General features: G+C 38.0%; 1 long non-coding RNA gene across 2 annotated transcripts; it reads left to right on the plus strand.

Moving 5' to 3' along the window:
• Positions 1 to 4,102: 4,102 nt before the first annotated feature.
• Positions 4,103 to 5,709, plus strand: LOC147787635 (uncharacterized). 2 transcript variants are annotated; one of them, XR_015413537.1, is made up of 2 exons: positions 4,103 to 4,879; positions 5,006 to 5,709. It is a non-coding gene; the product is annotated as an uncharacterized LOC147787635 (long non-coding RNA). The 2 variants fall into 2 exon arrangements; XR_015413536.1 differs by having other exon boundaries at positions 4,103 to 4,321.
• The last annotated feature ends 4,162 nt before the right edge of the window (positions 5,710 to 9,871 follow it).

The raw sequence follows: 9,871 nt of genomic DNA on the forward strand, positions 1-9,871 counted from the left end.
TTTCAATGTGGATCACGGGGCTCGCCAACAACATCCACCACTCTTCTTCCTCACTCAGGAAGAATGGCTTGCACGCCTGAAGCTCCGCGAGAGTAACGTTTTCAACGGCGGTAAAGGTAGCAAGAAGCCGTGGTAATCTCGTGGGCGCGCGCGGGAATAAAGGGGATCAAACCATATGTGACCAAGGGGCAAGGTTTGCATTCTCCGAGCTAGACTCAGGGATTCATGGGACGGTGAAGTTCGGCGACATGGTTTGCTAGCACAATCGAATGTGTAAATAAGCTGTGCGATGTGGCTGATCCTACTACAAGTGAAAAGTGAGGCTGAGAATTCACCATGCAGCGACACCTAACGGCACCCTACTCAGCAGAATGGGGTGGTGGAACGTCGAATCAGACCCAATGGAACGACGTGACCGAGGCAGACCAAAACCCAAATCAATTCACAGTGGAGTACCTATTTGCTGGCAATCGCGGCACATCATTCCTAAGAGGTCCACCACATGGACGTGAAGTACGCATTCCTCAACGGAAAGCTGACGGAGACCATCTATGTCCGACAACCACCAGGCTTCCTGGACAACGACAACTCTAGCAAGGTATTGCGACTGCACAAGGCATTCTATGGGATTCGACAAGCATCACGAGCCTGGAATGCAAAGCTCGACATTACCCTACTGTCGCTGAAGTTTAAACGCACGGCCACGGCGAGCAACGACTAATCATGGGAGTTTACGTTGACGACCTCATAATCACTGGAGGCGACATGGAAGTCCTCGAAAGATTCAAGAGGGAGATATCAAAGAACTTCAAGATGAGCGATCTCGGCGTGCTCAGCTTCTACCTCGGCCTCGAAGTGCAACAGAGTACTGCTGGTATCACCATCTGTCAAGAGCGTACGCAAAGAAGCTATTGGACACAGCTGGGCTAGCGAACAGTAACCCTACAAGGACACCAATGGAAGCCCGACTCCAACTGAGGAAAGTCGACACTACAACAGTAGTCGACTCCACCAATTACCGCAGCATTGTTGAGAGCTTGCGCTATCTGGTAAACGCACACCCTGACCAGAGGCTGGGGTGTGAGATACTACGCAGGGAGAGGAAAGGAGAAGCTTGAGTTGATCGGCTACAGTGTGCAAGTGAAGGTATGTTTTCAAGCTTAGACAAGACATTTTCCCAAATTGTCAAGCTTGGAAATAATATAAGTATGAAAGCTACGGGAACGAGTGCAGTAAAATTAACTTTGCATGGGGTTCGTTACACTATTAGTAATGTTTATTGGGTACCTGAACTCAAAAATAATCTCTTGAGCGTAGGACAACTACATGAAAAGAAGTAGTAATGTTGTTCAAAGATGGTGTATGTAACATTTATCATCCACAAAAAGGAAAATAGCAGAGTCAATTATGAGCACAAATCGGCTGTTTATTTTGCGTAATGAACCATCTACCACAAAAAATGAAGGAAGATGCCTCCAAGTTTCAAATACGGATCAGTGAACCCTTTGGCACCATCGTTATGGTCATCTCGGCTACAAAGGCTTGTGCACCTTGAAACACAAAAATATGGTGAAAGGCCTGCCGCAAATTGTAGCTCCAAACACCACCTGTGAGGCATGTGTGAAAGGCAAGCAACATTGGATTCCATTTCAAAAAATGGGTAAATGGAGAGAAACGGAAAAATTGGGTCTTGTTCATACAGATTTATGTGGTTCAATTTCACCAGCTTCAAGTGGCTAGAAAAAGTACTTTGTGTGCTTTATAGATGATTTTTCAAGGAAGACATGGAGTTATTTCTTGTAGAAAAATTAGAAACATTTTGTGATTTCAAATGTTTCAAAACAATGATGGAAAAGGAAATTGGAATGCCTATAAAATGTTTAAGGACAAATAGAGGAGGAGAATTCAACTGTGCAGAATTCAACCATTTTTTAAAACAACATGGAGTGAAAAGACAATTGACCACAGCCTATATCCCACAACAAAATGGAGTGGCCGAACGCGAAAATCGCACTGTTTTGAACTTGGTAAGAGCTATGCTGACAGAGAAGAAAGTGCCTAAAAATTTATTGCCTGAAGTAGTCAGGTGGACAGGTGGACGATTCACATTTTGATTAAATCACCCACTCTGGCGAGAAGAGGCTTGGAGCGTTGTATTAGTAGATTATTTAAGAGTTTTTGGATGTGTGGGACATGTTCATATTCTAGGTGCCAAGAGAAGCAAACTTGAAAATAAAGTGTAACATGTGTTTTATTTTGAGTTAGAAACGAATCCAAAGGCTATAGAATGTTTGATCCAACTACAAATAATATTATAGTAAGTCGTAATGCAGCTTTCGAAGAAGACCGTGAATGGGGTTGAAATTTTTTTTAAGGTGAAACAAAATTGGACGGGGGAAAAATATTGAAATTGATAAGAAGGAGAAATCACGGAGGAAACAACTGAACTAGCTGCTCAAACAATTGAATCAGTTGCTAAAAACGAAGAAGGGGAAATCACAGAAGAAACGACCGAACCGGTTGCTGAAACAATTGAACCAGTTGCTTAAAACAATTTTTCAGCAGCTATTGCACCATATTTGACAATAAGGGAGGGGAGAAATCGACTTCCACATGTATGGTTTGTAGATTATATTTATGGTGAAGGCTTGTATGAGGAGGATGAAGAAAATATGGCATTGTTGATGATTTCAGATCCTGTGAATTTTGAGGAAGTTGTCAAAAGCCCAAAATTGAGATTGGGTATGGAGGAAGAAATCAAATGGAACCTGGTTTAGTTGAATAGAATCCTACTAGGATTCAAAAGTAGTTCCAGTGAGCAGACACTCTTCATCAAGAGGAAGGGAGGTAACATTCTTATTGTAAGCATTTATGTTGATGATCTTTTATTTAGTGGAGACGATGAAGAATTATTGGAGGAGTCTAAATGTTCCATGAAAAAAAAAATTGATATGACTGACTTAGGTCAGATGAGATTTTTTCTTAGAATAGAGGTAAGATTAGATGATATTTTTATATGTAAAAAAAAAAGTATGCTGCGTAAGTTTTAAATCGATTTAGCATATAAATTTACAATTTTGTTTGTAATCCCATTGTTCTCTAAGAGAAAATTGGCAAAGATGAAAATGGTGCAAAAGTAGATATAACGTTGTATAAACAAATAGGGGAAGTCTGATGTATCCCACAGCTACTTGTCCTAATCTCATGTTTGTTGTAAGTTTGATTAGTCGTTTTATGATATGTCCAACACAACAACATTTTGCAGCAACTAAAAGGGTTTTAAGGTACTTGAAAGGTACGGTAGATTATGGTGTATTTTATAAAAAGGGAGGAGTTAGTGATTTAATTGGATTTGCTGATAGTGACTATGCCAGAGACATGGAAGATAGCAAGAGTACTTCAGGCTATGTGTTTATGATGAGTGAAGGAGCAGTAGCTTGGTCTTCTCATAAGCAACCTATGGTCACCTTATCAACCACATAATTTGAGTTTGTTGCTGCTAGTGTCTGTGCCATGTCAAGCTGTTTGGATGAGGAAGATACTCAAAGAGAATAGTCACTCTCAAATAGAAGAAACATAGCTAATGTGTGATAATACTTTAACTATTAAACTATCCAAAAATTCAGTTCTACATAGACGTTCCAAACACATAAGAGTAAGATTTCATTTTCTTAGAGATCTTACAAAAGAAGGAACCGTTAATTTATTATTTGTGGTACCTGAAATCAACATGCTGATTTGTTGACAAAGTCTCTAAAATTAGAAACATTTCAAAACTTGCATGAATAAATTCTTGACAAGGAAGAATAAGTTCAAGGGAGGGATTGTTAGAAGAATTTGATTATGTAAAAATAGTTAAATAAAGATGGTTTCTATTTTATAGTTAAAGTATTTTTAGGTATTTAGTTTAACTATTTTGGAACATGTGTAGTTAGTTGCTATTTCTGGATATTTGTAAAGCTATAAAAGCCAAGTTCAGTATTCAATAATACGATGACTTCAAACTTTAATTGTTTATGTTTCTGACTTATTATTTTTCTGTCAAAACCTAATAAACACATGCAATCATGCTCTTCGGACCTATCTCTTTTCTTTAGGGGTGGCCTCCAGTCTCGAACTAATATGGATGTATAGTACTTCCCTACACACGACCCACACGTGCAATTGTGAATCTCCAGGGGGCTCGCACACCCCTGGACCCTCTCTAATTAAGTTAATCTATAGCGACGTTTGGAGGTCAATGGAACCCCTTGATGTCATGCTCTCCATGAATACCCTTATTATCATACCATGCGCATCCACACTCATCGTCTCTAAGGAAGTATCCTTATGCTTATGAACAAACAACATGCATGAGGCCTCTAGTTTCCATCTTATAATCTCTAATGACACAACCCTCTAGTCTCATCTCTTTGTTACATTAAGTAACACATGCTCATTGAATATTTATATTAATATCATTTTCATGCTCTTAGGGTTGTGTCCTATGTCGGTCTATCGACATGATGCAATATGAGACTCGTCATCATATATCATGCTTAATATGAAAAATATCAACATATTAAAGCAAACGTCATGCAATCATCATAATCATCATATTGCAATAAACTGCATCAAGCATATCAAGTACGTCATTCATCGAAATATATATATTACGCACGTCATCAAGCATCATAACTCATACATCACCATATACTCATACATTATCATATACTAGTATACAGCATCCTACGATACAACTCATACATCATAATTATAACACATACAATTTTTAGCTTATCTTATAGTAAGGTCACTTACCTGGTTAACCTTAGTTAGAGTTCACCCTAATTACGCTAAACGTAAGATCTTGTTCCTCACTGCTCCAAAGGTCGCCAAGGTTTGTTTCCTATCACACTATTCGTCACTTTCTGTTAGTATTTCACAATTAAATTAAAAATCAAATTAATAATGTGAAATACGACTCTAAAACGACCTCAGTTACCTTAATCGAGGTCGAAAATAGGTTCGAGACAATCGAAACGGTGGAAATCAAGCAAAAATTGGAAAATCGAGCCGAATAGCCGCCGCTGTCCCATCCAATCCGCTCAATCTGAAGGGCTGCTTCCACTGCAGCTTGACATGTGCCGACATCTGAGCGGGACACGACAACGCAGACATTTGAGCGGGACACGACAACGCAAACAAGGTTGAGGCGCGAGTTGAAGTTCTTGTTTGGATCGCGTTTCTTGTTGGCTCGCGGCTCGTCGGCTGCAGGTGCGCCGCTGGGCTTCGCTTCGCAGGCTGGGCCACAGATGAGTTTGGGCTACTAGGTTGATTGTTAGGTTTTGGGTTGAGTTGGGATTGGGCCTCGGGTTTATAGGTTTGTTTTGGGTTGTAGAGCGGGCGCAGGTCGTACGCGGGTCGCAGGCTTGACCAGCCTCTGGCTACTAGGCCAACGAATTTTGGGTCGGGCTTACCTGCTGGGAATCGAGTTAGGATCAAGTCCAACCTAGATCCGACGGACCTTTTCTTCTTCGCTCAACTCCTTGCATGATTTTCTCTCTCCTCTCTACTACGTTTCTGACGCCTTTTCTCTCCCTATGGACCCGCCTTTTCTTTTCCATTTTCTCTCCCTATCTCTCTATGGACCTCTCCACTTCTCTTCCATGAATTTTTGTGGCTTGTAGCCACCTGTAATGACGGATCTTCGATATTTTTTAAACTCAATTTTGATCTCATTTTTCATGATGACAACGACAAAAATACAGCGTGGAACATGTCCTAGACGGTTGACCTTCTCTTCACGACGTGTTTCAAGCATTTTGATGTCGGATCTGACGGTGTAAGGTCGTGGGTTTCATTTTTGGAACTTGTCGACGTTCTCGATAATTCCCTCTCTCTCTCACTCTCTTCTTCGTTGCAGGTGGTCTGAGTGTCTTGGAGTGGTTGCTGACGTTTGTGTGGTGATGGTTGAAGGTCCAGGGAGCATTGTGAGGGGTTGGGGGAACACGACTTTCATGTGTGTGACGAAATTTCCGGAGACTGAATTTTTTTTTAAAAAATTCGGATTCGTTACCGTGTTAGACTGACGTGATAACCAACTACATCATGACACCAGATGATTTACAAGTTTTGTTCTATATTATGATATAATATTATAAAATTCGGAGCACGAGTAAAAAGAAAGATAAAATTAGAAATTCAAATCCCCACTTTTTTTAAAAAAAAATTTAGAATTGATTGAATAGTCTTTACATCTTTGAATGTTTTCATTATTATTTTGAGTAGTGCGTCGAGCTCTTTAATCTTAATATTGGCCCCTAAAAATTTGACTACTTACCAGTGACAACTATACAACGTGGGAAAATGATGTTTGTACCCTTTCCACAACCTTAACCTTTTGATCCCAAATTAGACGCACTGCACTAATCCATTGCGCTATGCAGCCATTTTTAAAATTTTATGCCTATAATTTAATATAAATATATATTTTTATACTTTTGTGTTTGAATTCCTACTAATCATATGGTGATGGAAAGTATGTGGACCTAATGCATAACTGAGTGTTTACCATTTGTCTTTTAAGTCATTAATTTCATATCGAGAAGCGGTGTTCATTATTAAGTCTACGCCCATTCCTTTCAAGCTTGACTCCGCCCTTAGACTCGTTATGATGTTCGACTGAACTCGTTGTCTTTGTGCTCTATTTGGTCGAATCAAGATACTTTTCCATAATGATGAGTACGGACGCATATACCATACCATATCATATCGTTCATATTAGAGACATTATACACATATGTCATATCCTAATGTTTCATATTAGACACATAGTTCGCGTTTTGCATGTCAATCATATTATTTCATTCCTTCAACATATCATATCTTAACATATCTGATAAGCGCCAACAATGCCAGATTTTTGCAAAGCTAGAGGTCCTTCTAGAATCCTTGCAAAACATTCATAGAGAAAGCTAACTTAACAGATTGATTCCAACCAAGAGCTAGTTAGAAGATGAATGACTCTTAGATCGAACTTGGAATCTATGATGGTCACTCTTAGATACCAAGACAATTCACTCCAGAATTAGCTTGATCAAAACTAATTCAATGAATCGGTTTAAACATCAAACCTAAAGCAAGGTTTGAAAAAGAATAACACTAAGAGGTATCAAGAAAACACAAAGGTTTTGTTCGTATTCAACAATTCATCACAAACATGAATATTACATGCCTTTAAATAGGCCCACAAGATAACCCTAACATAATAAAGTTCAACCACCAACTACAAATCACTAATAAATGCTATTAAATACAAATCGAAGGAAATAAGGCATTCATAAATTAATTGGTAATTCAACTACCAATGGCAAGTCTTTTAATCACTTTCCAATGTCACTTACTCCATTATTTTCTTGATTTGATACTTGAATCTTCTTTGTATTGCTTCTTGTAATTGCTCGTTCTGGTACATGGAAGTGATCAGTTGTTGGATTCATATTATCCCCCTTTCTTTAAAAGAATTTGTCCTCAAATCAAATTCTTCGTTCTTTCCGGACAAGAACTGAATATTGTTTTTTTTTTCACCTTTTTTTTTTCTTTCTTGGTTTTCACTCATCCTTTGCCCCTCATTTTCTCTCTTTTTTTTTTTCACTCTTATCTCTCTCTTTTACCTTAGTTTCTTCTCTACATTATTGTTGTTCTTCATATTCTTTTTTTTTTTTTCTCTAATTTTAATTGGTCACAATGTACTTCATATGGAGACAATGAAAGTAAAGTAAATTTCTTCCCACACAAAGTAAAAGTATACTTGTTCATCAAACCATCAAATGTTACCTTTCTATCATATTGCCAAGGTCGGTCGAACAAGGTGCCCCCACATGCATTGGTAAACCATCACAAAGGAATTCATCTTTATATCTTCCAAGAGTAAAAGAAATAAGAGCTTGGGAGTTCACCTTAATTTCTTTTTCGTTTGTCAACCATTAAAATTTGTATGGTTTTGGATGTAGATGAACAGAAAGTTGAAGTCTTTTTACAAGGAAGTTGCTTACCACATTTGTGCAACTTCCACTATCAATCACCAAGCTGCGTGGGTTTCCTTTGATCAAACATCTTGTGTAGAACAAGTTTTTCCTTTGATCTTCAAATTTTTCTTTCTTGATTTGAACATTGAGTACCCTTCTTGTGATCAAAGATATGGAACTACCTTCTTCAACATACTCATCACCATATGCTGCGATTTCTTCCACAAGCTATGAATCATGATCCTCACATTCATCATCTGAATCAAGTATACCATTCCTTATCACCATAACTTTTTTATTAACACACTCTTTGCTCATGTGTCCAAACCCTTTGCACTTCCAACATTGAATAGAACTAGACTTCTCCTTTACCGTGTTTGAAGCTTCATTCTTTTTACAATTGGAACTCTCAGCCTCCACTCTTTTAGCAGCCATAAACTTTTCTTTTGGTGACAATGATTCATTTTATTCACAAAACTATCATTGTTCCAAGTTTTAGAATTTGAAAAGGTGTTAGTTCGTGATGTGTACCTTTTTTAATGCTCTTTTTCTTCCTTCAATTGTCTTCAATTTTGAGAGCATAATGATACATGTCTTCCAGATATGGTGGTGGATTTCTATCAACAAGATGAGCAATTTCTCGATTCAAACCTCCAAGGAATCTAGACATGGTATCTTCTTCTTCTCCTCTAACATTTGCTCTTTCCATCATAGTCTCCATCTCTTGATAATATTCCGCCACACTTTTTGTTCCTTGCTTCAAACCTTGCAATTTAGTTTTCAAATTTCTTTCAAATGTTTTGGAACATACATTTTTCTCATGGCTTCTTTAAGTTCTTCCCAAGTCTCTATTGGATCCTCCTCTTTTCTTCTTCTCTCGGATTTGAGATGTTGGTACCAATCACCGGCATGATTGGTAAATTCAGCAATAGCAAGTCTCATCTTCTTATTTGCACTATAGGTGTTGCAATCAAATACATGCTCTATCTTTCTTTCCCATTGCAAGTATGCCTCAGAATCTGCCGTTCCACAAAAGGGTGGGATTTTGAGTTTAACTCCCCCATCTCTATCTTCATGTACTCTTTCCATCCTTCTAGGTTGCATAATAGTTGCATGGTTATTTCTTCCTCTCCATCTTCCTTCAACTTATCTTTCTTGTACTACTATACCTTCATCTTCTTGTAATGTTCGTTCTTGTCTTTGTTGTTGTGCCCTTCTTTCTTGTCTATCTTCCATCATCATTCCATCATACCTTGAATTGCTTGAAGAATGGTTGTATTAAGATCTGGTACTAGTGGTACTTCTTCTCCATTATGTGACATTTTGTTATCAAGGGACCTCTCCGCACTTCTCACAAAAATTTCACTCAAGGACACTCGTGTTTAACACTCAAAGGTAGACTTTTGGTACTAGGTCAAGAATGTAAAGGCTGGCTTTTTTTTTTTTTTTTTTGGTACAATCTTGGTTTAAGCTTGATTATAACCAATTCAACGATCAACTCTAACAAGCTATGACTAGTATCTCAAGGATCAAAAACTTGAAAATTTTGAACAAACTCAAATAAATGATAAGAACTGAATATATATATATATATATATATTCCTCAGAACTATCGATTTTTTTTTTCTACTGATTTTTTTTTCTTTTATTTTTTTTTCTCGATAATCAGAGAGAGACAAAAAAAAAATAACTGTAAAGATATTTCACCTCTAGAGCGGCCAAAGAACGTCGACCAAATGCTCTGATACCAAATGATAAACACCAACAATGCTAGATTTTTGCAAAGTTAGAGGTCCTTCTAGAATCTTTGCAAAACGTTCACAGAGAAAGCTAACTTAACGGATTGATTCCAACCAAGAGCT

Source organism: Cucurbita pepo, chromosome 17 (genome assembly GCF_057944985.1).
Source record: "Cucurbita pepo subsp. pepo isolate OVF chromosome 17, ASM5794498v1, whole genome shotgun sequence".
Lineage (NCBI taxonomy): Eukaryota > Viridiplantae > Streptophyta > Magnoliopsida > Cucurbitales > Cucurbitaceae > Cucurbita > Cucurbita pepo.